This window comes from Saccostrea cucullata, unplaced genomic scaffold (assembly GCF_032062105.1).
Source record: "Saccostrea cucullata isolate Sc308-1 unplaced genomic scaffold, CSIRO_AGI_Scuc_v1 ctg3483, whole genome shotgun sequence".
NCBI lineage: Eukaryota > Metazoa > Mollusca > Bivalvia > Ostreida > Ostreidae > Saccostrea > Saccostrea cuccullata.
The window spans coordinates 137,641-165,445 of NW_026922108.1; the positions used below are offsets into that span (position 1 = coordinate 137,641).

Genomic DNA, 27,805 nt, shown 5'->3' on the forward strand with positions numbered 1-27,805 from the left:
TGAACATTTTATTTTTCAATTAACCATCGCAACAACGTTCATCGAAATCAAAAACTGATGCACTATTTTATGTATCTTAGTATAGTCTACTTGTGTGCCAAGTTATATTGAAATCAGATCACAACTGTAGGATGAGTAGCGTTTTAAAGAAATTTCACAGAAAATTCTATTTTTAGTAACCATGGCAACAACGTTCATCAAAATCAAAAACTGATGCACTATTTTATGTTTCTTAGTGTAGTCTACTTGTGTGCCAAGTTATATATTGAAATCAGATCACAACCGTAGGAGGAGTAGCGTTTAAAAGAAATTTCACAGAAAATTCTATTTTTAGTAACCATGGCAACATCGTTCATCGAAATCATAAACTGATGCTCTATTTCATGTATCTTAGTGTAGTCTACTTGTGTGCCAAGTTATATTGAAATCAGACCAAAACTGTCGAAGGAGTAGCGTTTTAAAGAAATTTCACAGAAAATTCTATTTTTAGTAACCATGGCAACATCGTTCATCAAAATCAAAAACCGATGCACTATTTCATGTATCGTAGTGTTGTCTACTTGTGTGCCAAGTTATATTGAAATCAGATCAAAACTGTAGGAGGAGTAGCGTTTTGAAAAATTGTTTACAGACAGACGGACAGACAGACAGACAGACAGACAGACGGACGGATGACGGACACCTTACTATCGCATAAGCTCTTCTGGTCTCTGACCAGTAGAGCTAAAAATGGGTAAAAATCTAAGGTCAAGGTCAAGAGGTCAAAATTGGTGGTACCCAAATAAAGGGTCTTGTCACAAGGAACATATGCAATGTGGAAGCCATGAGTATAGCCCATCCTACTTAAAACTTAACTTATAGGCAAGGTTAAAGTTTCTGCTGACAAACAGACAGACATAATATAAACGCAAGATATAAAATATGTATATACTAGTCAAATGGGAAAAAAACTACTAATTTGGAGTCACAAGATCTATTGTAATTTCAGAGGCAGGGAGTGGCTAGGGAGATTGTAACACCCCCACCCCCCTCTTTGGAATTTTCATTGTTATTTGAATAAGACTGTATACTGAAGCAAATTAGAAATGACTTTGGACATCCCCCTTAGAAAACATTGACCGAACGACCCCACTATCATTGTTTTTATTTTGTTAATTTGTTTTTAGTTTTTTTTCTTTGCTTGTCAGGAAATTCTGGACTGGACTTTTTTTTGACTGGGGTGTGAACCCCCCTCCCGAAAAAAATCTGGATCCAGTAGCTATTAAAATGTCACATCGACAACGGGAGAAAACTTCACAATGTGACTGTGGCATGCGATGATCTTTGACCCTTTTTGAACTTTAACATCATTTGCGGTTTATTTTATTTTAGTCTATACTTAAACTTGTACTTACCGACTGTCATAGGTCTCAACTTCATGAAATATAATCCAATTAAAACACAAAATGAATTATTTCAATATACTCCAAACTGCGCCGTGCGCTTATATTTCCATTCGGCAAACCTTCAATCCTTATCAAATGAAGTGGGAATCGGCCAAGGTGTGCCGAGTGATGCTTAATCTAAAAATTTGATAAATGGGTGACGCAAAAAATGTGGTGTAGAATTTTTCCAAAAGGTGTTTAAATGTAAACATGTATGGTAAAAGAACATATTTTAAGTTAATTCATAACAAACAATGTTTTAACGACTTTTCCATCGAGCTTATTTAAAAAAAAACGTACGTACCGTGTGTTTGTGGTGCCGGAAGGGGGGGGGGGGGCTATTAGTAAATTTAAAAGGCTTTTTTATGAGCAAAACATCAAAATCTAATTCACATCATTTATTAATTTCTGGGTTTTTTTTCAGACTGGTAATGAATTTAGCATATATATAAAATACATATAAGATCTTCTGAGTCATAGGTCACATGGGTCACAGGGTCCGGGAATTTCATATTCAATTTGACGAATACATGTTCCATGTATATTATAGAATTATTTTGACTTTTCCTTGGAAAGCCTAATATGTAGGAGTGTGTATTTAGAGGCAAACACCTTAGTGCGGGTATTACTGTCTCATGACAGCATCTAGTTCAAATTGTTGTTATAGATTTTAAAAATTCCCTTTAATTTCCGAGTTATATCCCCTTAATTGAAAATTATTTTTTGGGTTAATTTTTTTTCTTTCAAAAAATTTCTGGATTGGATTTTTTCTTTTGGACTGGGGTCGACCCCACCCCCTGAAAAATAATTCTAGGTCCGTGCCTGACTCTACCTTTGGATATTATATGTCATTTTTTGATGTAATTGACCCAGTATTTCTAAGGAATGTGAAAGTGCGAAAATTTACAGCAACGACAAAAACGACGAACAAATTTTGATCAGAAAAATTTACTTGAATCTTTCCTTCAGGTGAACGAAATGGATACCGATGTCTTACTGTTTTATATAAGTAAAATAAGTATTTAAGATATGTTTCAGAATTACATATGTACCGCATGTACGTTCCTGTCTAATTATTGAAATGAGTTGTTTACATAACTTTTGAATATCATTGGAATTCATTGTAAACCTAGATTTCACCTTACAAAATATTTTGCTTTAAATATTCTGAAACTAAATATTGAAAGGTGTGTTCCACACATAGATAAAAATCAATGTGAAAGTTCCTAATAAGCTTCTGTAAAATTTAGAATTATATACTGAACTTACATTTATAAATTTCCCTAGTCATGTAATGTTTTCTAGGACATCCGTATGAAAAACTTGTGCAATTCTCAGAATTCATGTTACCAGTATTGTGAAGGTACGGGCAATGCTCGGCTAAAACACATAAAATAGTAAAAATAATCAATTTTTAAAATACATGTATTCGTGTGTTTATATTTAACGGGAGAAATCATTACTTTCCTAGAATAGTACCACTTAGAGGATACACGGACTTAAACAATTAAACAGCAATAAAGTTCGATTGAAATGTACATCACCTGAAAAGCACGTACCTAATTGCCATGCAGGAAACTTTCCACTTCTGAAACAGAATTGAACAAGCTCTGTTTTGTTTTCGTTTGGAATACAAATGTAATTATACTCCCCGTCAATCTGAGGACAAAGTTTGGAGGCGGCTTCCAAGTATTCATCCCAGCTTCGCGGACAACTGACCACTTTTGTCTTATTAAACATGAACGACATCTGAAAAAATGTAATGTAATTATGCAGTCAGAATACAATGTATTGTTGATCATCTAAATTAACTGCAAACTCTGTTTTCTTCAAAAGAATCTAAATGATAGTCTAGCATGTGTTTCAGTTCATCATCACTGTGTATTATTTTGATAAAAACCTTATCTGGTTCTAGAATGAACTTGAGAAAACATTGTCAGCCTAATTTACCTTTTATTTTGAAAATATTTTTCATTGTGAAAAATGTACAAAGAGAATTTACAACTATATAAACAAAAATGATATAATTCCTACAGCAATTCCAAAGTGGAATCAAGACTTATCTCCCTTTGGAGTGACAGATATATGTATAAAAGATGTTTTTAAAGTTTGTTTTAAGACTACTTCTGATTCTTCTGTACAGTGGTTACAATATAGAATTTTACATAGGATCCTCCCTGTAGATTCTTATCTTAAGAAAATCAATTTAAAAACTACTGATTTTTGTAAGTTTTGTGCCCAAGAAACTGAAACTGTACTGCATGTATTTGTTCATCGTGACCATATTATATCTTAATGGAGGAACTTGAGTTTACATATATACAGAACAATTTCAAAAAGAATTGCATTTGATGTTAAAAATATTATCTTAGGTGAATTACCACTTACAAATGATAATAGAATTGAAAATTTTATGATATTATACACAAAACAATATATTTTTTCATGTTTATTGCAACCAAAAATACCTTCACTTTTTGGTCTACTAAGCTATTTGAAAATGAAATACAATATTGAAAGATGCATATCTATTAACAATTCAAATCTACTTTATTTTGAAGAACAATGGATTTTCTGGAAAAATATATTCGAACAAATGTAAGATTACACATCTGTATGTTCGATGTTTGTTTAAATTAGTTTGCATGATAGAGACAACTGATTATTATAAAGCAACCTTCATATTAATTTAAAATGTAAATGGATGTAAGGATGGGTGTGTGAGTGTTAAATATCCATTGTAATTTTGCTGTTATTTTAATTTGATTCTGTATGTAATACAATGGATAATAAAAAAAAAACCTTATCTGGTCTGATAAATGTATACGATGTTGTAATTTTTTCTTTTAAAAAAAAATGACGTTAAAAATTTGGTAGAATAACTTTTTAAATAACATATCCATCAACTAATATAGAACTATATGAAGTGATTTCTGTGATATCAGCCATGACAGTTTACATTCAAATTTAAGGGTAGCGTGTCAGTGAATTGTTTCACATGGCAGTCTTACCTTAAAGCAAAGTGGCAAAATGTACAAGCTGTCATTTGGTGATGTCAAGTTACTGAGGCATGAAACGCTTTGCTTTTCGTAAAGTGTACAGCGTGTTCACGCAATTAAGTTTGCTTCCAGCAAACTTAATTTTCAATCAGAAAATGCATAACTGATTTTTATTCGCTTTTCATAAATGTTAGCTGGAAATTTGATTTTTTTTACATGTACTCTATGACACGAACAACTTTTGAAAAATATTACACGATCAGCTTTGAAAAAGTAGTATGGGTCAATACGAGTAAATATTACTTCTTGAAATTGAGACATTCTGTTTTCAAGTGGATGCTTTTCATGGAGATATAAAGAAACATTTAAAAAAGCCATGCCCTAGTATGTTTGATGATCAATCGTTAAGAAAAAGTGACAATTTGATTTCAATATAAAATATTTTTGAGTCATAAAATGATTATAAGCAGAAGCATTTTACCATTGAACAATGGAAAACGAAACTAAAGAAATTATAAATATATGATATATTACAAATATAGTAGTTAGAACGGTTAATTAAATATTCAGTTTTGATAATTTTTCCATACCTTCCTCAGAATACAAGATAATTATCTCATGAGCTGGTAATATCTTGGCTTGAAATAATATTGCGCAAATACGTTAGATGGCGTCATTGAAGGCAAAGTATTTTTAAATAACAGACTGGAATAAATACACAAACGCGTCCACCCGTGAGTCACGGTTGAAATCAATAACCGATTGACAAGCATGAAATCTCATTATGAATACCTAAACTGGAACATCGAAAACACACTTGAAAATAGAATAAACAAGTTGTCCTTTAAAAAAACTGCAATACGTGGACCGTATGCAAATCGAAATTTAATTAGAGAATTTCAGGTTTAGTGAATGTTCATGTAGATTCATTTACAATTCTACAGTGACCTGCCTTCTTTGACTGTTAGTTCTTATATAGCAAAATTGTTAAATTTTATTTCTGATTTTTCTGTAGTTTTGTCATTTTAAAAAATCGAGCTATTTTAATACATGTACCTCATAACATCTGGGACTGAACATCTGTTCTGGATTTTTACAGAAGAAATCTTTCATTGAAAAAAAGATCTGTTAGTACACGTGAAGCACAGCTCTGTAGTTCGCCTTTAACAAGCTGAACTTGGATTGCTGTATATCAACTTTTTGTGCGATCCTTGATGCTCAAAACTAATGCCTGTGAAGACTTGATCTATCTTTTAAAAGCTAGTCGTTGAATAAAATTTTTAATTCAAGTTATAAAGTTATCTTTGTACTGCAAGTCCTGCCTAGTTTTTGATATGTTTATGCTATAGAATGAATGTTAAGTTAATTTTGTACATTGTACTGTATATACAAGTTTATATATAGGAATGAAGTTGGGATCCGCAAATGAATATATAAATTTGATATAGATATTTAAAAGCGAGCTTTGCAAATGAATGGCATATTCTAATTCGACTAGGGCGAATTATTCTACGGGCAAGTGGCCTCTTTATCATTCACGCGTATGCGCAGCGTGATATTTGCTTATGGCATCCAGTTTATCTCGCTTTTATATTTTCTGCGTGGAACTCAGGGTCCAGGCAATTAATGCATTATTTTATTTGCAAGAAAGTGAATAGGATTGTGCATCAGGCAGAGTCTTTTCAGTCCTCAAGGGCTAATAAGCTCGCCTTATTATATGTAGTGCAGTTATAGATACAAGACCATTCTTGGATTAGTTTTCCTTTAGCATGTTTAAAAAAAAAAACATGACACACTACAATCTATTATTTTTGTTTTTAAAAAATTAACCTGAAAATAAAACTGGATAGTTTTTTTTCAAGCTTTAGTCATTTGTCTCTTTAATAGATATTACCCATAATAATACAAGGTGTTTAATTTCGAATTGCATGGCGTAGGCACCTCCCCAAAGTTGCAGTCATTCACGTTTTCAGTCAAAATGCATTAGAAACATGGTCATAAACTATTTTCCTCTATAATAATACATCTTCTAATTTTTGACATGGCTGTATCTATATTTTTAAATCTCCTTGAAAAAAAATCCAAATTTTGCATGCCGACTGAAAATTCATTTAATAAAGTTTATCTCCTCTGTATAAACTAGATTATTTTGAGCACATAATTATTCACTATGGAAAGATAGACAACTTTACTTGTCACATTTATACAACTGGGCATGCGCAAGGAAAATTTCCTTTTCCTGTTGAACAACAAAGCTGCTGGTACCAAAAATTTTAACTGAAGAAAATTACGAGCATCTGAGGCATCATGTAGAGAAAGTCAAACCATGCTGAGAGCCAACAAAACCAAGGCATCAAAGGCCAAAAGCCCATATGCCCGCCCGGTATCCAAGACATCTGCGGCGCATAGTATTGTAGCCTACACGGTGACCACCAAAGCTTCCACAGTAGCGTCGACGTCCATTGAACCCGCAGTACAGTTAAGGTGCGCAATGGAAATATAGAGTAAATTTTGTATTTAAAAATGTATTCGTAATCGGGATGGCGATTATTTTTGGTACATTATCTATATCGGATAATTGTAATTATGATTAATAACTACATATCGAGGGCAATACTATTTTATATTTAGACTAGTCACGTGATGCGGCAGTCACGCGATTTTCGCACATTGGCTTGAAGTATTGATGTTACGTATAAATATCACTAGTGCAAGGGCATAACCAATTTAAATTTCCAAGTTTATTATATAAATATTTTCAACACGCATTGTAGTTTCTAAAAATTGCTGCGATCCTGTCTAAATTCTGTAATTTCATTGTTAAAATTATACTTGTATGACAGAATGCTATATTTTTAGCTGGTCAGCGGCATGAAATATTGATATAATTAAATTGTTTTTAAGATTTCATCAGGATCGCAGCACTTTTCAGATACCTTGATAGTTCTATAGTTGAAATGTAAAAGCTTACTTTGATCCATAGAATGTATGCCCTTGCACTAGATCGATTCATTAAGACCCCCCACATTACCCTCCTATGTACTTGCATACAAATATACGGCAGTGTCAATTAAATATGTAATGTACAGAAAATAAGTTAATAAAATAGTGAACAAGACATTAAATTCAAGTTATTGGCACATAGAATATATTTAAATAATATTTTATTTAATTAGGGAACGCATATTTTGTTGAGAAAATATTAGTTGATCTGTCTCTCACTGCATACAAACTACGTCATGTTGTAAGAAATGACGTCATATTGACAAGTGTATTGCGATCAGTAAACTGTTTATAACTTGTTATGTGGAATTTAACTAACGACAAAACAACACGCTGTAGAAAGTTTTTAAGTAGTTTGATGATTTCTTACTGTTTAAATTAGCAGATAAACTCATTTTATGGTATTTTAAAGAAATGTTGTATGACTTATATTGTGTATGATGTCATAGTCAAGTTTTCCCGTACAAATTTGGCTCCGCCTCCTTTTTGTAACCTTAACTGTGCTGCGCCCATCATACCGAAATCAGTCACTAGTCATTATTCCAAGGCAGCTATGTCAGTGCCAACAAGAACTTACATAGTCAGCCAAGAATCGCTTGTTCAATTAGTACCCCTACAGTCTGTCTACGAGACTGCAAACATCCTAACTCATGTTGTGCAGACTGTACCAATCCAACAGACAGTGGAGCCACAATTGCCTGTGCCAACAACTGGCACTACAGCAGGTATGAATTGCATGGTTGAAATAGATAGGCCTACACCTTTCCAGAGTGTAGCGTCAATGCTTGGAGCTCATGTCTCTCAAGCATTGAAAGAAAAAAAATTGGAATAACGAGTATGTCGCTCTGAGCAAACTGTTGATCAAAGAGCCAGTTTCAAATATACAGCACCACATTATTTATCTTGATGGTTTAAATCTTTCTGATTAAAGCTAAGTACAAAGATGAAAAAATTAAGTCTGTTTCACAATGGACTGATGTCTTTTTAACTTTTGCCTCAATTTACTGCGCCGAGCACTCTGCACAAGCTATAAATTTATTTTGTTATACGGCAACAATTAGAAAAGGTGCACCTTGCCGGCTGGTAGGACATTTTGTAGGAGAATTTACGGGGCACTACGGGGTGTCGATAGATCTTTTCATTTGATTAGAATATCTAATGAGATTAAGTTGGACCTTCAGATGTAGGTTGTATTTCTGCAAAATTTTAATTGACTAACTCGGTTTCCATCAGTAGATTGGTCAGGTAGTGATATGTTGCAATTTTATACAGACAGTTCAGGGTCGTTTGGGTGTGGTGTTGTTTTGGCGTTGAATGGAGTGTGTTAGCTTGGCAAGCAAGTTGGTCTCAGGAGATAAAGAAGGATATTACTATGTTGGAGCTTATTCCAGTATTGTTGGGTATTATTATTTAGGCTGAAAAACTAGCTTCTAACAAATTGCTATTGCATGTTGACAATTTAGCACTCGTTCAAATAATTTTTAATTTTTAAAAAAAGAGATTTGTGATTTTGTTGAGAGCTTTGCTTTGATCCTCAACACTTTGCAGAATAACATTCAGATCAAATGTCAACATATTCAAGGTATTAAGAATGATAAGGCAGATGCTCTTTCTCGTTTTCAGTTTTCGAAGTTCCCTCAGCTGGCTTCTGGGACTCGGTCATATCCTTGTCCAGTTCCTATGCCATTTTGGCAAATTATTCATCAACTGATGAGCTAATAGATGCTAGCATTTCGTACAATGCAAACAAAGTTCATAGGCAGGGCATTCAAACAAGTATTAAATTTAGGGTAGATAACTCTTTTCCACAAATGTGGCCTCCACCTGTTGACCATGTCATCACTTTTGATGCACACATATCAGAGAAAAAATGCGCCTTTTCAACTGTCAAGTGTTATCTGTCTGGTCTGAGCTTCTTTATAAACATTCATGGATGGCCAAATTCGGTGGAGTCATTTTTAATTAAAAAACTGCTTACTGGTTTCAAAAAGTAGCAGTGTCTAGTGATATTAGAAGGCCTATTACCTTGCACTTATTAGGTTGTATCATAATTACAGAAACGCTGCACGGTTTACACGAAACGCTTCACGGTTTGCACGAAACGCTGCAAGGTTTACACGAAACGCTACACGGTTTACACGAAACGGAAAGCTCACGAAAGTCACACGCTTTATTGGGGTAGTAGCACGTCCCAGGGTGTGTACCTTGCCATATGTTGCACAATTTTTATACGAGGCAACATTATTTCAATGTGCCTATTCAGTAGCATCTTTGCATTTCTTAGAGTCAGTGAAGTAGTAGACCTTCAATATGATAGTGTTCAGTTCTTACAATACCATGTAAGTCTACCGATTAAAAGTTCCAAGACGGATCAAATGCACAGGGGTTCAGCAGTTAAAGTCCCAAAGCATGCCCAGTCATTAATTTGTTTACAATACTGCAGAAAGTTCTTCCAATGCGTCAGACAATTTCAACTCCAAGCCTTTGACTCAGTATCAGTTTTCTACAATGCTCAATAAATGTTTATAATTTTTTTACAATAAACACATCAGTTTTCAAATCTAATTCTTTTAGAATTGGTGGGGTCACACATCTGCATTTAAATGGTATGAGCGAAGCTGAAATCAAAACCATTGGCAGATGGAGATCTGCTGCCTACAAGTCATATATAAGGCCAATTGTTTAATAAGTAAGATAGATGCAAATTTATTTTGTTCAAAATTATTTCAGATTGCATGTGGATCATTGGATCATCTTTGATATATTGAGCTCAGAAATATGCTCAACAGAAAATGCCTAACAACCTGAGATTGAATCACATAGGATAATTTGGCATGGAATAAGGGGTATGGTTTGGTCACAGCTTTATCCAACTTTCCAAAAGAAATTAAAAATTAATAACCCACTAACAATCCTAGTAATACACTGTGGTGGCAATGATAATGGTAATCCGCAAAATAAATTGAAGGGTTTACAAATGTACATGAAATCCACTATTGTAGATATTTCACAATTAATGCCAAAGACAGTTATTGTTTGGTCTCATATCTTACGACAAAGTAATTGGACCTTATGTCTTTCTAACAATGAGAAAATTGGAGAAGAAGAATTAATTCTGCACTTGATACTTTTGTTGTTAAGAAAATGTGTGGGTCTCCATTAAATATCCTGATATTTTAAAAAGACATGTTACCCATTTTCGCAGAGATGTTGTACACTTGTCAGACTTGTTTGTGAATTCTTTAAGAAATGCTCTTGGAATATTTTTGTCAACCACTGAAAAATTTTATCCTACTATTATCACATGTACTTGTTAAGTCTAGTCATGGCCAATCCGTGAAGATGTGAAGTTGCATATTTGAAAATTGAATTGTATACGACTACTGGTTGAGTGTTAAGTGTATTTATGTATATAAAGGAATTTATGGGATCTAAATGCTCAAAGGTTTTTGTATTTTGATTTACTAATAATGTGTATGAATGTTTGGGTCTTGAGGGGTTTTTCCGGGTTATAGTCCACCTTCTGCTGCATTCTGAAATTGTTAAATTTTTCATTTTATTTGGCATTTGTAATGTAATAAATGCTCTCTTCACAAACACTCGCTTTATCATTTTAATGGCTGCAGAACAGAGCTGCAAATGTGCTTCAGGTACATGTACATACGAACTGAGTTGTTCATGATTGCCCGCATTTAAGAGCACATAAATTGATAAATATGTATTTGAATTGATGAATGCAAAATTGACCGCCTAGATTTGTTGGCGGATGACCCACAAAAAATATGTTTTGTGGTTCATTTGGCAGAATTTTGCAGAAAATGCCACCTCCATGGGGCATTGTTTTCTCCAAGTCCCTTGGGTCAGGGTGCTGTTTCTACTGCTATGAGTTGTTTATGTATATGCTGCCATATCGATTTGAAGATCGGCTCATATTTTGTTGTTTTGATGAAAAATTGTGAATAAATGGTCATGACAAGTAAGCCAAACATTATTATTTGTAATGTTTTAATTTGGTAAGGTCAATAAGGTCATTAGGATATTAAGTATTAATTTGTAGAAATTATAGTTATTAGTCTTCCAATGGTAAAGAACAATGAGTTGCAAGGGGTGCTTTGCTGTTTAAAAATAATAAAATTATATATCCTCTGGATAAACTAGGTTATTTTGAGCACATAATTATTCACTATAGAAAGATAGACAACTCTTACTTGTCACATTTATACAACTGGGCATGTGTAAAGAAAACTGCCTTTTCCTATTGAACAACAAAGCTGCTGGTACCAAAAATTTTAACTGAAGAACCCTCCCACCCTCTATAAGTAATAACTTCTGCAGAAATGCTTGGCCTTTAAATTTTTTTTTTATATAATTAATTGTTGTTAAAATATTTTATATAAATTGATCAGCTTGTTATTCTTCATTTGTATTTTACTGATTTTGATGTGTGTAGAACAAAGTTTCTGCTGTTTTAAATTTATATTTTCAGCGTCATGGACCATAAGAATGACTGATCATTTGCATATCAACAAACACTCAAGATAGTGCAGAGAATTTATGCGCCAGTGACTTTAAAGAATTGTGTGTTGTGATGGTATAAATATAATATTAATGGCAGAATTTTGCGGAAAATGCCACCTCCATGGGATACTGTGGAGGTGATGAGGTCGAAGTTAAGCATTAAAGGACCTGGTGCGATAAAGAGTGGAAGTTTCCGTGAGGGATTTAGACTGAAAACGTCAGACATAGATTGGATGCTATGGCCTCCAGACCATAAAGCGATCTGTGAACTTCCCCAGGCCATTTTCTACCGTATGCCTCAACAAACTTTGATTTTGATGGAGATCCAAGAGGTGCCGCCGGGGTTCACAAGACTGAAGCTAATAACCCAGTCGCAAAATGATCTCGTGAGATCCTCTTGTATGCATTTTAATAATGAACTATATCTCTTTAGTTCCTTATACAGACAGCAGTGCTTGCAGAATCATAAAATTGATTTTTTTTTCTTAGCATCGTCCCATGAACATGGACCTTGCGCTACTTTCGAAGTCCACACTCAAGAATCTGACTTAGCAACATGTCTACATTCTCATCACTTGCCGACCATTGCATTGCCTTGGATATATATATGAATGGAAAAGAAATGACCTGATAGACGCGTCTTATCTGATATTTTAGATAAAGGATGTCATGTTGTACCAATTAGTAGCGCCCCTTCTTGCTCTGATATGAACAGTGAATAGAGAATTTCATTTTCAATGGCAGAACAGAGTTTTGTATATTCAATGTATCATTGTCAGTTTTTGTGCTATGGTCTCCTAAAGATTTTCCTAAAAGAAGTGATCAATTTGAAGAGCAGCAATCCAATACTTTGTTCATATTTCATGAAAACAATTTTATTCTGGGCCATACAAAATGAGAGTTCATTAATATGGACACCTCGGACAATTCTACTTGGAAGTGTTTCAGATTATTAATTAATTGGGTGAGAATAGCTGAGTGTCCGAATTTTTTCATACCTCAGAACAACAAGCTTAGGTTGAAAGTTTCCGGTTCTGCACAAACACAATTACTTAGTCAATTATATGATTTGTTTCGCATGGGAATGCCTTGCCTGCTTCTGAGTTCTTCTCTCAGACCTTATCTTAGCCAAGCCATTATCCACAAAGCTCTGTCATTTGAAATAGATGAGAAGAGTATTATCTCCAGAGATTTCATGCATATTGGGTTCTTTTCGGAACTCTCTGCTGTTTTTGTTTTACTAGTTGATTTGACTGACTTCACACTGTATATTCGAGAAATTGAAAAGTTGATAAAATTAGCACTGACCCCTTTTCAAACATTTGCCGTGCAGAGTATAACATCGGAATTATTTTGCAATACTGTATTTTGTATTAAAAAATATATATGCACATGCAATAGCCTTTCAAACAAAAAACTATCATATCTGAATCACATATCCTGTAACATGCTTAAGTTAGTTTCTAAAATAGGATATTTATCAGATATTCTATACCTATGTATGTATTGCTATAGGACAGGACAATATCATCAATCACTGAAGTACCTACAAAAAGCACTTAAGAAGATGACTATTCCTTGCATTTTGTAATTTGATACTATCATTGTTAACAGACATAGAAGTGCGTTGGGGGGAGTGTCATTGAGTAACAAAATGAGAAAAGCTGTAATGTTTGACATCAGGTTATATTTTGCTTGTATATACCTTGAAGAACTGATGCTGGAATATTAATAGAAGATAAGTCCGATGCCACATTTATATATCCCTCCTCTGGTGATGCTTCACATGTTATCAGCATTGAATCATCATAAACTTGGAGATACAAACAGGTCACAGCAATCTCTACAGAATCTCCAACATCTGTTACTGCACGATAATGGAATTCGTGTTCCTTTATGCTACAGAGACATTTCCTGGCAGGTACTTGGGATCTGTCAACAAATCGGTGGGAATTACGTTGATGCTTTCTGTTCCTATCAACATTCACTACAACAATATCCTCATCATAAAATTGAAAGGACAACGATTTTAAGAATATATACACTTTTTGAGAGAATTTAGAACTAAGTGTAACTTTCAGATTCATAAACTGTATTTTGCTGTATGATGTGTGAAGCTTACTTTATTGTTAAACCATTAAAAATTATTTCTTATAAAAATCTATGCATAAAAAAAGTCTAACATTTCCAATATTTTTTCTGAGAGGTCCAAAAAATATTTGTTAGACTTTAGAATGATTATGAGACGTTGGACTGCTTACGTCACACTGTGGACGGGATCAGCTACATCTTATTTGCATTGTTACATAGCACTTTGAAAAAATGTGGGCAGAATTAACGCAATTTGAAAAAAAATATATTTCTTTTTAAAATGCCTTAATATTGGCCATATCAACTCAATTTGGAAAAAAAAATCTGCACGGATTTGTCAATATTCTAGAAAATGTCTATATTATGTCTATCTTTAAAGAAAAAGTGTGGGGGTGCTTACCAACCTATTCTAACAAATGCCTATATCATGTACATCACTGCAAAAATAGGGGCATACCCCTACCCCCGAATCCGATGCCTTATATTAATATTATAAAAAAAGGAAATTAATGGACTTTCAATTCTTAAAGAATTAATTTAAAACTCTAATGCACCAAGGACTTCCTTTTTGACCTTTAGGGCTACATTTCTTTTATTTATATTCCCAAATTCTTTGCAAAAAATATTTTCAATGTGATACCAGTTATGTAAATAATACATTTTGGCTGGAAAGATAAAGAGGTGGGCTAAGGTACCTTTTATTTGTCTTCCGCTCGTTCTATACGAGGGAAAATACTAGTGAACTCGTCGTTTTTTTTTCGATTGATTGATTGATTGATTGTTTATTGTTTAACGTCCCTCTCGAAAATTTTTCACTCATATGGAGACGCCACCACTTGCCGGTGGAGAGCTGCTTATTTTGTCCTATACTCGGCACTCAGGGCCATTGAGCAGAGGGGATCTTTATCGTTCAAGCACCTACTGCGACACGGGACCTCGGTTTATACGGTCTCATCTGAAGGACCGGTCTCCTCGTCCCACAGTGGGATTCATGGGCGACTACTCGGTTTTTTCAAAAGAAATGTAATAAAATACATGTAATACAGTATTTAACTAAATTCTCAGTCCACTGAAAAGTTTTGTTTTATGGATATTTTTTGTCAGAGTTCGTGTCTACATGATTAAAATTCTTAACGCACTCTTAACGCACTTTGAAAAGAAAATTTCAGATGGCGTTGATTTTGTCCCAATTTTAACACACTTCGTTTCCTATGTTTTCAAAGTGAGTAATTTTTTTCAAAGTGCGTCGCCACATTGCATTCGTTGACGTTTGATTGTGACGGAATTGAACGAGTTAAAACCGCAGAACGGATAAAGGAATTTTATATGATTAAATTCAATACAAGATATATAAGAAAAGTAAATGGGATAACAAAATATTTTTTGAGATATTCTCGGCCAAAATCTGTTTTGCTGACTCCACGACATAAATTTGCCTTCAACCTAATGGCCTCAAGCAAACAGTTTGATTTTGGATTCTGACTAAACGCATGTTGCCCTCGAACCCAGTCAAGAAATGTACGAGGGGCTATCAAAAAAGTTCGTGGACTAGCGCCATAAAATTTAAACCGCTTTAGGTACATCAATGAATTTTAAAATATTAAATTTTCATCATCTTTTCTATCTATAGAATAAACCACAAATCATAAATTTTATTTTTAAATAGATAAGTAAAGTTTTTGTAAGCAATGGTATGTCAAGGCGGCGCAACCTCGAAAACGACGTTTTATCGGTCGAAGTGTAACTAAGATTAACTATTTTGATATGAACATTTGACTTCCAAAAATCCAATTAATTCAGCTATATGTTGGGACACTATTATTCCATAAAAATTGAATTTTAACCTCATTCTAGAAGTTCTATGAAATTTTAATTTAAATTTTACATGGAATATCCAAACAAATAGTTCATACTCAGCTCTAGGGAATCGCATCGAAATAAGTGTACGAGGTAGAAGAAGTGGACTTTAAAAATAATGACGTCGGACGTCATGAAACTAAACGGCGACGGCGCCAGGTGATCATATGATGTCGTTTTTATTTTAAAATAATTTGGGAAAAAATGAACGTATCAAGCTAAAATTTTCAACATTTCTTTATGTTTTGTTGTTTTATGTTCCTTATAAACTTTGCAAGCTTAGACAACATAGTACTAATTTTAAAGCCTCAGTCCACGAACTTTTTGATAACCTCTCGTACATAAATCTAGTGCCTATTTACTTGACAGAGACTGTTTTTAAAAGGACAAAACACAATACCGACCAGTCATTTGTTATTTGTTAACATTTTTTAAAACATTTTATATATTTCAATATATTTTCATGATCTCTAATAATTACTTTGTCATGAAATAATCTTTTAAATTTCTTAAATTTCTTCACAACAATGTAATGTAATATTCTTGTTACATTGCCATTCATTGCACTACTTGCTAGATAGAGGTAACTTACATGTAGTATTACAAAAAGTTTTTTGTTGTTGTTGAATTATATAATCACAGTGATTTTAGGAAGTATCCTTACGTGCAAATAGTCACACATAGGCAGAATATAAGTATAAGAAATATATTACAGTAATATATTACTGACAGTGACTCTTTTGTTCCTACAAGGCTTTAACATTTCTTCAAATGCAGTATGATAAAAACTGTAAAGAAGAATTATCCTGAAATTTTTAACCATTTGAGTAAACAATTTTAAAGTAAACCTCAAACATTTATTTGCATCAGATGCATGATCATGATATTAAATAAACATATAATTATGTTAAAGAGATAATTTTAATGCATTTTAAAGCACTTTAAAAAGATGCAATAAAGCATTAAGTAAAATCTGATCAGGGGGTGTCTTTAAATTAAATATCTGTTTAATGGTCATTGAGAAAAAAATTGCGATTGTCATTCGACGATTTTTTAAAGTTGAATTTCTGAATATTGTAACTCGTTTCCATAATGAAAAATGATCGATGTTAGATAGAATTGAGTACGTATAGGAAAACCATGATTTGTTGTTAGATATGATTTTTATCTAACGAGTTGTGTGTTTTTATCCCTGAGTATTTATCCTGTAATATGTTTTCAAATGATTCTTACTTTCTTACTTGTGTAAATAAAAATAATAATCGAACAGAAAATTATATACTACAACGAATTAGTGTCCTTCTAAAGGACTGAAAAAGCTCTGTGTTGTAATAAAAATGCTTTTTCATCTCGCCAGTAATAAATATGCGATAGAAACGTATATTAATCTATGATCATACATTTCAAAGAAAAGTCATATGACCTTCTTTTGCTTGTTAAAAACTTTTTTGTTCCCCCACTTTAACTGACATTACTTCTTGAGTTCCAGCATGCACAAACTGACGCTGGGACAAGCTATGTCCTATTTTTAAATGTCTTATTTTCGATTCAAGTTTTTTTTTAACATTTAAATTGTGAAGCCATTTGAAATCTTCCATCTTTTGAAAATGAATATACAAAAGAAATCACAAGCATGATATTTTGTTTATTTACAGCTTGAGAGTAAATAAGTTTGTACCTTTTACATCTTTTGATGCGTATAAATATTTCTTTTCTTTTCATTTTTTATCGTGAAACATGTTTTAAAATGAGAAATTTTATTTTCTCGTCGGAATATCCGGGTTAGAATAGGTCCTCAGTACCCCCTTGCTTGTCGTATAAGGCGACTAAATGGGGCGGTCCTTCGGATGAGACCGTATAAACCGAGGTCCCGTGTCACAGCAGGTGTGGCACGATAAAGATCCCTCCCTGCTCAAAGGCCGTAAGTGCCGAGCATAGACCTAAATTTGCAGCCCTTTACCGGCAATGTCTCCATATCAGTGACATATTCTGGAGAGGAACGTTAAACAGTATACAATCAATCATTGGAATATCATAAATATTATGGATTCTTATGAAAATTACTCCAGACGATGGGTCAGATATGATACAGAAGACGTTGACAGTTTGTCAGAATTGATTAAATGTTTCAGATCCATGTTAAAGTCGCGTATTAAAAGATTGAGGGGCAGTATGAAAACCATATATCCTTCTGTTTTCAATAATCCAGAAGTGAAAAAATTAGATAGATTACACGATCAGTCCGGAAGATCCATGCATGTTTGAATTCTCTTTCGTTGCGCCGCGAAAAACATGACATACCCATTGGTGGTGGTTGTTCTTTCACCAATTGCAAGCGCCTGCACTAGAAGTAAAAGTTACGGATCTTTTGATGAGACCTTAGAACCTGAGATCCCCTCCTAAGGTTGGCCTTGACACGAAAACAACCCCCATTACTTAATGGCCCTGGAATATATTATTTCTTTCCTATTTTGCATTTGCATCTGTATACCCTTATTTCCTACATACGGGGTTTATATCTCTCAGATAATTCGCAACGCCAGAGCATGCTTCACATATGAAAAATTTCTTTAAAAGGGTATTAACAAACAAGTTGATGAGACAAGGCTAACAGTCTCGTTTAAAGTCGTCATTTCGTAAGTTTTATAGTCTTTTCAGTAAATACAATCTATCATTAAGTCAAAGTTGCTGAGTGACTTTATACATAGTAATTGCTAGGCGATTAAATTGCATGTATTTACACACTGAATTGTCTACGATTTTTTCCCGTTATTTCCCAATCATGCCGTAAAGCAAACGGTGGGTGTAAACAGTGAGCAGGGGATGCTCACTCCTCCATAATACCTGATCCCACCTCTGATGTTATAGATGGTTCATAGCTCCGTGCTTGCTCTGCTTCTGATTTTTATTGTTATAAGGGGCCCTAACACCGAGTTTTACTGTATTGATTTGCCGTTTCTATTACTTTTTAATGAAATTCAAGGTACTCTTGTACGAAAGGAAAATCTATAATGATGTATGGCATTAAGTTATACAATGATTTTTCTTACATTTATGAGTTGGTGTTGGAACAGGAATTCTCTGTAATGTGTGTATTACTTGTCCCTTCACTTGTGATGCTCCACATGGTGTTGGTGCTGAATCATCAGAGACTGGGTAAAACATTCAAGTTAAGAGATTATTAACAGGACCTTCGGACTGTTATTATCTAGTCAAGCACCCCCAAAATATCAGGACGTATCATGGCAGACACTGGGAATATGTCAACAGATTTTTGGAGGTTATGAGGAGGCTCTTTATTCTTACGGAAATTCTCTACTTCAAAATCCATTCAATAAAATCACGGAAGCAACTACTTTAAGAATACAAACAATCTGTGAATTGCTGAATACTTAGTCTAGTAAAGTTAAATATACCATTAAGTTGTTTTTCATATTGTTATAATTTAATTTAGTCTAAATAGTGTAATTTGATTGGACTAGACAGTCAAATGACTATGTTTTACATAGTATGAAGAATGTAGGTATAGAGCCACGCCCCCTTGGCAACAGTGAGCCGGAACTACTTTTTACCATAGCTTCCTGTTTACATTAGAGTTTATAGTAAAATATTAATCATTTTTAAAAAAAATTATAAATATTTTTAAAGAAATTCTTTCATTTTTTTTAAGCCAATCTATAGTAAACTACACAATTATTATGTAAATAAATAGTCAAGGCACTAATCAGATGGAACTATATGAGTTGAGATTTGTTGTCGTCTGCAAAATGGCAGATTTTGACATGCTGGGGGTAGGAGAAAATGTTGAAATAGAAGAAATTGATTGGGAAACCCTTCATCAAATCTTTGATGGGGAACTTGATGCATCAACATCAAGAAAGGAGGCTGAGGAAGAGATGGAAATGGTTTTAAATCCTATAAAAACAGAGGAAACCATGCTTAGAGATCCAGACTCAGACTACAGGAAAAAAAGATTCAAAACTGTTAATGAAACAGAGCTGCAGGAATTGAAAGAAAGAAGGCAGTCAAAAGCTACAAAATTTAATACAAAGTGGGGAGTAAATTTGTTTCAATGTAAGTGCATGTTTTAACTTTTATAAATGTAAATTATATCAAGTCTATTAAACATAAACATTTTTAATATCCAGATTGGGACTTGAACCCAAATTCCCCACACAAATTGCATGGTTGTTTTACCATTAAGCTATCTGGATTGATATGAAATATGACTTGATAAATTGATAAAAAGGTCCCCCTTTTTGTAGAACGGAGTGTTGAAGCTTTGGGACTGCCAACTGATTTCCACAAAATTTCTGCTACTGAGCTGAATAAACAACGTGAGAAATTTTATGCAGAGGCTACACCTAAACCCAATGAAAAAAGATCACATTCCATGACAAAAGAACAAGCAACAGAATATCACAGTAATACATACAAGAGCATAAGATCAGCAATTAATCGCCATGTTCACGACATTGGACGTCAGTTTGACATAGTGCGTGACAGAGAATTTCGGGGTAGCAATAATGTCTTTGACGGAAAACTAAAAAAGAATTTACAAGAAGGGCTCTCTCGACCAACAAAGCACAAGGCTGTTATTCCTAAAAATGATCTTGATAAAATTTCCGCATACCTTTATGGAGATTCAACTCCTGTGTCTTTAAGTTTTCGCATCTGGTTTTTAATTGCCATTCAGTTTGTCAGCAGGGGACTTGAGTTTCACGAGCAACTAAAGGTCAACTCATTCGAGTTTCACTTCGATGAAAATGGACAAGAGTACGCTGTTTTGTCTCATGAAACTAAACAAAAAAACTGGCAAGGGGGCATAGATGTGTCTGAAACCCCTAAGGAAAAAAATAATGTATGCAGTACCAAATGCAGGGGAACACTGTCCAGTCAACTCTTTAAAGAAATACCTCTCAAAGATGGACCCTACTGCAACATTTCTTTTCAACAGATGTTCAAAAGAAGCGTTATCCTCTCCAACGCGGCTAGGGTAAGGCTGCCCGTAAAATATCAAACTATTCAAACTGAAGTTACTTCTCTGAACTACCGAGATATGACGTCATAATAGAATATGACGTCAAGTCACTGCATACTTGAGTTTACATGACGGGGAAAGTGTCATAATTTTTACACATTGCATGTAGATTTTTGGGGGGGCGTTGTTGTTTTAATTCAAGTACTGGGATTGTTTTTATGCTCCATGTGCTGTTATGATGTTGAACATTTGAAAAATAGATATCCCTTTTCCTTTTGCTTGTCCAATATGCACATATTCAAACAATAGCGAAAAACTTTGTGTGAAACGCTCCCCGTACACATCTGTCGACAGAATTAGAGTTTATGAATTGTGTTTATATTTGACTGGCACAAGTGAAAGACAAGGATAAATTGAAGATATTCTGCGTGAAAGAGAATTATGTCCTCTAACTGAATTTTCCTGGGGGATCGTATGTAGTTTATCCATTTTTGTATAAATCGCGATAAAAAGTGGAAAATACCCCTTCTTATGTTGGTAAGTTGAATTTCTCGTAAAATATTTTCCTAAGAAGTAAAAAATTAAACCTGCCCCCCAGCATTTTTTATGTACCAGAGATCACGATAAATTGATCTCTATAACAAACTTTGCACAATAATTTTATTTTGCACTTGTACCGAAGCGATTTTTGTGCAACATTTAAGAATGAAATAAATGTCCGTCACGTGATTAACATAGTCATGTGACATCACAGAAATCCTTTATAATAATACTTGATTGAGCTATTATCTCAAGTTGACTGAAATTTCAAACAAGAATCACATATCAAAATTTAAATCTAGCCCAAATTAAATGTATATTTTAAAGGCATTTTAAGCCTTCGGACAGCCTTATCATAACTGCGAACTACAGAGGAAATTTGGTACACTAATGTTCCTATCAAGAAATACCAATTTACACGTTTTATGTCTGACATTTGTAAAAACGCAAAATGTGGAAATTCTTACACTGCACACAGCTTACGTGCAACCTCCATACAAGGCATGAACGATGCAGGATTCGAAGTGCGACATATAATGCACATGAGTGGCCATAAAAACGAATCCTCTGTAAGAAGTTATAGCCGAGAATGCGCTACTTACCAGAAGGAGTCAATGAGTAGAGCTTTGTCCAATCTGATCGTCCCACAAACGGAAAGAAATGACACTGTTCAGGTTACAGGGTCCAGCCATGCCGTCACATGTAAACATCCTGACGTTTCCGCCGCCCCAATAACAACATCTGCAGAAATTATTCAGTCATCGACCTTCTCCTCTGGTTTCATATCCAACTCGGCTTTTCATCAATGTGTCTTTCATTTCACCTCCTCAAAACAGAAAGCTAACACTTGCTCACCGTGTTGACTGTTGTTGAATTCTGAAAAAATGGCGGTCGATTGGGTGGATTGAAGCTTGTCGATCTCTAGATCCCCTCGTTACTAGGATGACGTATTCTTACGCGGTTAAATTTAAAATTGTATTATTTTTACGAAATAAAATTTGTTATTTTGAAACATTTAGTGTTGGAAATTAAATTATAAGGAATAAATTCTTATTTTTTTTAATTTTATACGATATAAAATGGTTTGGGACAGTTTACGCTTTTTTATAAACCGCTTCGCGGTTTATAAAGCGTAAACTGTCCCAAACCGTTTTATATCGTATAAAATTAAAAAAATAAGAATTCATTCCTGAAATAATATGAAAATAGAATAATTACGCAGACTAATGATTATTTTTATTTGTATTTATGAAATATATTTATCTTTTTTTAGTGCATATATCTGACCCTACCAAAAACAAAACATTTTAACATTGTCATTTAATGCATGATTACAATTTGGTTTATATGCTCTGTGTAGTCTTTTGTTGACGTCGGACGAAATGAATGCATTAAGAAAGCTTTAAATATATACGGTAAGCTGATGGTCCATATTTTGAAGCGGTCGAAAGTGTAAGTAGAGGATACATGCCATTCAGATAATAGACCTCAGCTTTCAATGACTAACAATGACAAAACAGTTTTTGCACATTTGTAAATGGATTATGAATTTTATATAGTTTTACAATAAAAGAGAAAATAAGAATTTCTTCAATTTAAAGTTATTATGAGATTAACCGAAGTTCAAATCTGATATTATAGAAAAAATATTTAACGAAAATTTTCTATATTTTTAATTTTGCATCAATCAAAACGAAAGTCCTATATAATACGAAGGGTAATCAAAAGGTTATTTAGTCAGCGCAATGAAAATGAAAGGTGCATCAATAAATGTTTAAACATTTATAACATTTAATAAGAATAATTTTTATCTATGAAATAAACTAAATATCATGTTATATTTTTCCGTGAATTATCAATATTTTGTAAGCAATGGTATACTGAGCGGGCGCAACATTGAAAATCCAGTACTTTTTGTTTGTTAATTCGCTCATGTGATACTGTACAAATGTTCCGAAACAATATATATATTTTACCTCATTTTGTACGTTCTATGAAATTTTCTCGCAAGATTTATATAGAACGTTTAAACACCTAAAGGGTTACACATGACATAAAAATGTGCGGGGTGTCATTTCAAACATTCATAAAAATTTTAGCCCATTAATAAAATGGCATATACCTAAAACGATTAAAACGAGCCAAATAGAAATAAAATACATTATGATAAGTTTTTTTTTCAATTCTAAGAGAGCTTCAGTGAGATAAGACATGTAGAGTTAATGCCAATTTCTGGCAAGGATTTCCAAAATCTGTAACTTCGAAAGATGTCGTTGTTCATGTTTGGTAGACATTAAACTCCGACAATCAATTTAGTTTGCTGGCATAATGAGGCGAGGGTCTTTTCATTTGAAATGATCCATTTACAATATTAATGCATTGAACGTAATTGATTGTAACGATGTAAAGGTTTTGAATCTTTATTTAACTCTAGTTAATTGTAGGCAGAGGGACATTGAGGAATAATGACGTTGTCGGACATCTTGAAACTAAATGGCGACAGCACCAAGTGATCGTACAATGTCGTTTTTATTTACAGCTGTAATAAGATACGTTATAGACCTATCAAGCTGAAATAATTAATACTATAAAGGAAACCTTTGTTGTTTTATGTTTCTTTAAAAATTCGTTATCATCAACTACATAGTATAAAGTTTATCGCATCAGTTCATAAACTGAAATCCCGTTTTATTTAAAAATTAAAATAAAGTTTTCTAGTAATTAAATGATACGTAAATATAAAGCAAAGATGGATAAGCCAAAATTTATATTTCTCTTTGAGATTTATAGACACATTTTAAAATTAAGGAGGGATTCTTGTTTAGTTTCTGACTGGATAAAATACTAGTATTCAACGTATATTTGCTTATATGTCTTATAAACGTATTTATATCGATCATATTTTTCTTTCTTTTTCAGAATTATACAACTATAAATAGATATGGCAAGCCGATATTGAAATCTCGCAGGGACTATATTTTTGGCGGAATTGCTGGATAAATAAATAGTATAAAAAAATCTTTTTTGCATTTTAAAGAACTATATGCGGTATATTGCATATATGTGCCCCTCACAAAAAGTCAAATTTTGAAAACTTCCTGAAATGTGCTGAATTCATTAAATTGTATGAGAAATATAAATTAATATGTTATTGTTTCAAAGTAGTTTATTCACAATTTTTGTTTTTATGACGTCACAAACTAGATCGATTTTATTTCCTTTTTCAGAAAGAGGACAAAATGGCCAAAATTTCAGGAATTTTAGCTTTAAAATTTATAGAGAGCAAGTTTGTTTAGGAACAAAATTTACATATTTCATTGATATTATCATTCTACACATTATATCAAAATATTGAGCCTGTACACACATCAAAATAACGACAAAAATTCTACATTTTTCTGTAGAATTCATAAATAACTGAAATTTACGTCATGTTTGTAACGTCATTTCGTACATATGACTTCATCTAATGAAAATATTCAGTGCGTTAAAGTCAGCATATACCCCCTATTTAAGAACATAATTAAATATTTCTCCATCAAAGTTTGGTTTGGGGGGCAAATATCGGTAATTACCGAATAAAGTTCTTTACTATAATAGAACAATGCATTTAGTTATAGTTTTTATAAAATCAAAGACTTGAAGATTTTTTAAAAGTCAATAAGGGACTTATAAGGGGCTAATAAGGGGCTAATAAATGTAAATTTAATAATAAGGGACTAAAGTTTAAAAAAAAAACATCAAATTAATATGATTTTCCAAACAAACTACAATTATATTAGCTTTTAAAATCGTTTCGTTTTGTTTTTGTACCATTTATGTCTTTATGTCACTTTTTTACCATATGTGGAAAAAAACTGTTGTTTTTATTTTGATCTTCCTGTTTGGTATGACGCTGGGAAGTTGGGATGTATATTTTTACAGCGTAAAAATATTAGACTGCAAAACTAGTTGTATTGTTTAAATAGGCATTTAACATGAGTACAGTTCGTTATATCCATAGTTCATCTGATGCTCAGACACTTAAACTTGTGCGCTTCAAATAGTATGGAACTCTTAAAATAGCATTACTTTTTGCTTCAGGGGAAATTGTTCCTTTCTAAGTACCGTTTTTAAATATAAAACTGAATCGAATAGTACATGAGACATATTTTTCCATTACAGAAAAGGGCTATCAATTATTCTCCTCTCTTTTTTCATTGGTGCATGACAGAAAGATATATATGTAACATATTTCTTGAAAATATCAAAGCCGAAAAAATCGAATATGAATACTGTCATATGAATACTGTAGACGTAATTTTTTTCCACGTGGTCATAATTCCGCGGAATCTCAATTACCGTTAAATCTGCGGGTTGAAAATTACACGGATTTCTTGACAGTCACTATAAGCCTTGCATTTATATTAAGTACGCTTGGACAAATTTCCGCGGAAAGTTTGTGACCGCGTACATAGCTAGAGTGTAAATTATTATTAATACCACGCGGAAAAAAGTATTTCTACAGTATCCAAATTGATAGAATTCCTCGTTTGTCAGAGGCTATTTATATGGGGTAATGTCGAAAAACAGGAACTCGTACAGAAGTCATGTTCCGAAGGGACATCACAAACATTGAGGAGGTAGTGATGAGAGCAATGTGTATAGCATTAAAAGACCTGATATGACAAAGAGCGGGAATTTTTGTGAGGCATTTAGACTTACAACATCAGATGTCGATTTGATGCTTTGGCCTCCAGACTATAAAGTTATTTGTGAGCTCCCTCAGACCATTTTCTACCGTATGCCTCAACACACTTTGATTTTGATGGAGATCCAAGAGGTGCCGCCCGGGTTCACAAGACTGAAGCTAATAACCCAGCCGTGTAAGGAGCTCGTGAGATACTACTGTATACAGTGGAGCCTCATTTATCTGGACGCTTTGGTTCCCAGTCAATTTGTTCGGATATGTGAAGCATCCGGATATCTGAATCACTAGTTAAACAAGACAGAATAACATTTTAAAATTTCGTTCCGATGAAAAATCGTCCGGATACTGAAGCATCCGGATATCTGGCGTCCGGATATCTGAAGGTCCACTGTATATATTAATATTGAACTATATCTATTTAGTTCATTATTTAGAGTGCAGTGTTAACATCAGATTAAAAATAATTTTATTCTAGCATCGTCCATCGAACGAATGCAATTTGATGAAACACTGTAAAGAAAAGAATTCCCGTAAAATGTTGTTTAATTTCAAGAACAAGTTTTTGAACATATAAGCAAACAAATTAGAAATTAAATATCACCCTTTTGTAATTTATTTCCCACACAGTCATTCTTATGAATCAACGCATATTTATGCAAGAAAAAAAATTTTGGAAGAATTTTTATGTGCAAAAATCAATGAAGCATTAAATTTATTATTTTTTAAATTATATTAAGAGTGTTTTATTGGTCCTTTTGTAATCTTAATGCATGTCCTTAGTTGCATGTCCACATACAAGTAAAATACCGTACCCGTATTGCGAGGTTTTTTTAATCAGAGACTGTCTATGATGGAGATCTATACTTGAAGAGGAATATCCTATAAAAATGAAAACCGAAAGGAGTTGGAAGATACAAAAGAAATGACAAAGCGTGGATGTCAGTATAAATAAATCAAGAACAACGCGTGAACGCAATGCAACTAAAAACTCGATATCAAATCCATTCCCATACTGTAGGTCAACATTTCGATATTTCTACGTCGTATCATCAATTAAGGACGTAGGCAGTGTACCTTACCTACTGGAAATTTTTCAAGATATGCTAAATTTAAACTTAAAACACCATTACATGTTCTTAGGCAAAAAACAGCAAGCGTTACCAGGGGTTTTGATAAAATATAAAATTATGAAAGTTTTTGCATTATTCAAGGAAAATTCTACAAAAATTACGAATCATAAATTCCAGATATTTTTCCATCAAAATTTGTTTTAGAAGAAGTGTACAGATCCAATTATAGACATTAAAAGAATTGCACACAGGTCCTTAATAAAGTGGAACTCTTCAACTCCAGGGAAGAACCCAATAAAGTTCGAACTACGTTGCGTATGACCTTAACAATAGTAACATTTTTCATTCATATGTCGATGTCGACATATATCACAGTGAGATTGAAATAAAAGAAACCACAGAATCTGACATATCTGTTCCATATTTGGATATTTTATTAGAAAAAAGACATTAATGATAATCTAACAACAAAGCTTTATGATAAACTTAGCAATACTCCTGTCAACCCTTATTTCCTAGATACATCTCTCCGATGATTTGAAACGCCAGAGCATGCTTCAAGTATGAACAATTCTTAAAATGAGGTATTAACAAACAAGTTGATGACACAAGGATAAAAGTCATATTTAAAG

At 33.3% G+C, this 27,805-nt stretch overlaps 1 long non-coding RNA gene across 1 annotated transcript; it reads right to left on the bottom strand.

Moving 5' to 3' along the window:
* Positions 1-2,699: 2,699 nt before the first annotated feature.
* On the bottom strand, positions 2,700-5,075 carry LOC134261191 (uncharacterized). The gene is made up of 3 exons (XR_009990763.1): positions 5,014-5,075; positions 2,984-3,173; positions 2,700-2,804 (listed from the first exon to the last, which is right to left on the bottom strand). It is a non-coding gene; the product is annotated as an uncharacterized LOC134261191 (long non-coding RNA).
* Positions 5,076-27,805: the final 22,730 nt, after the last annotated feature.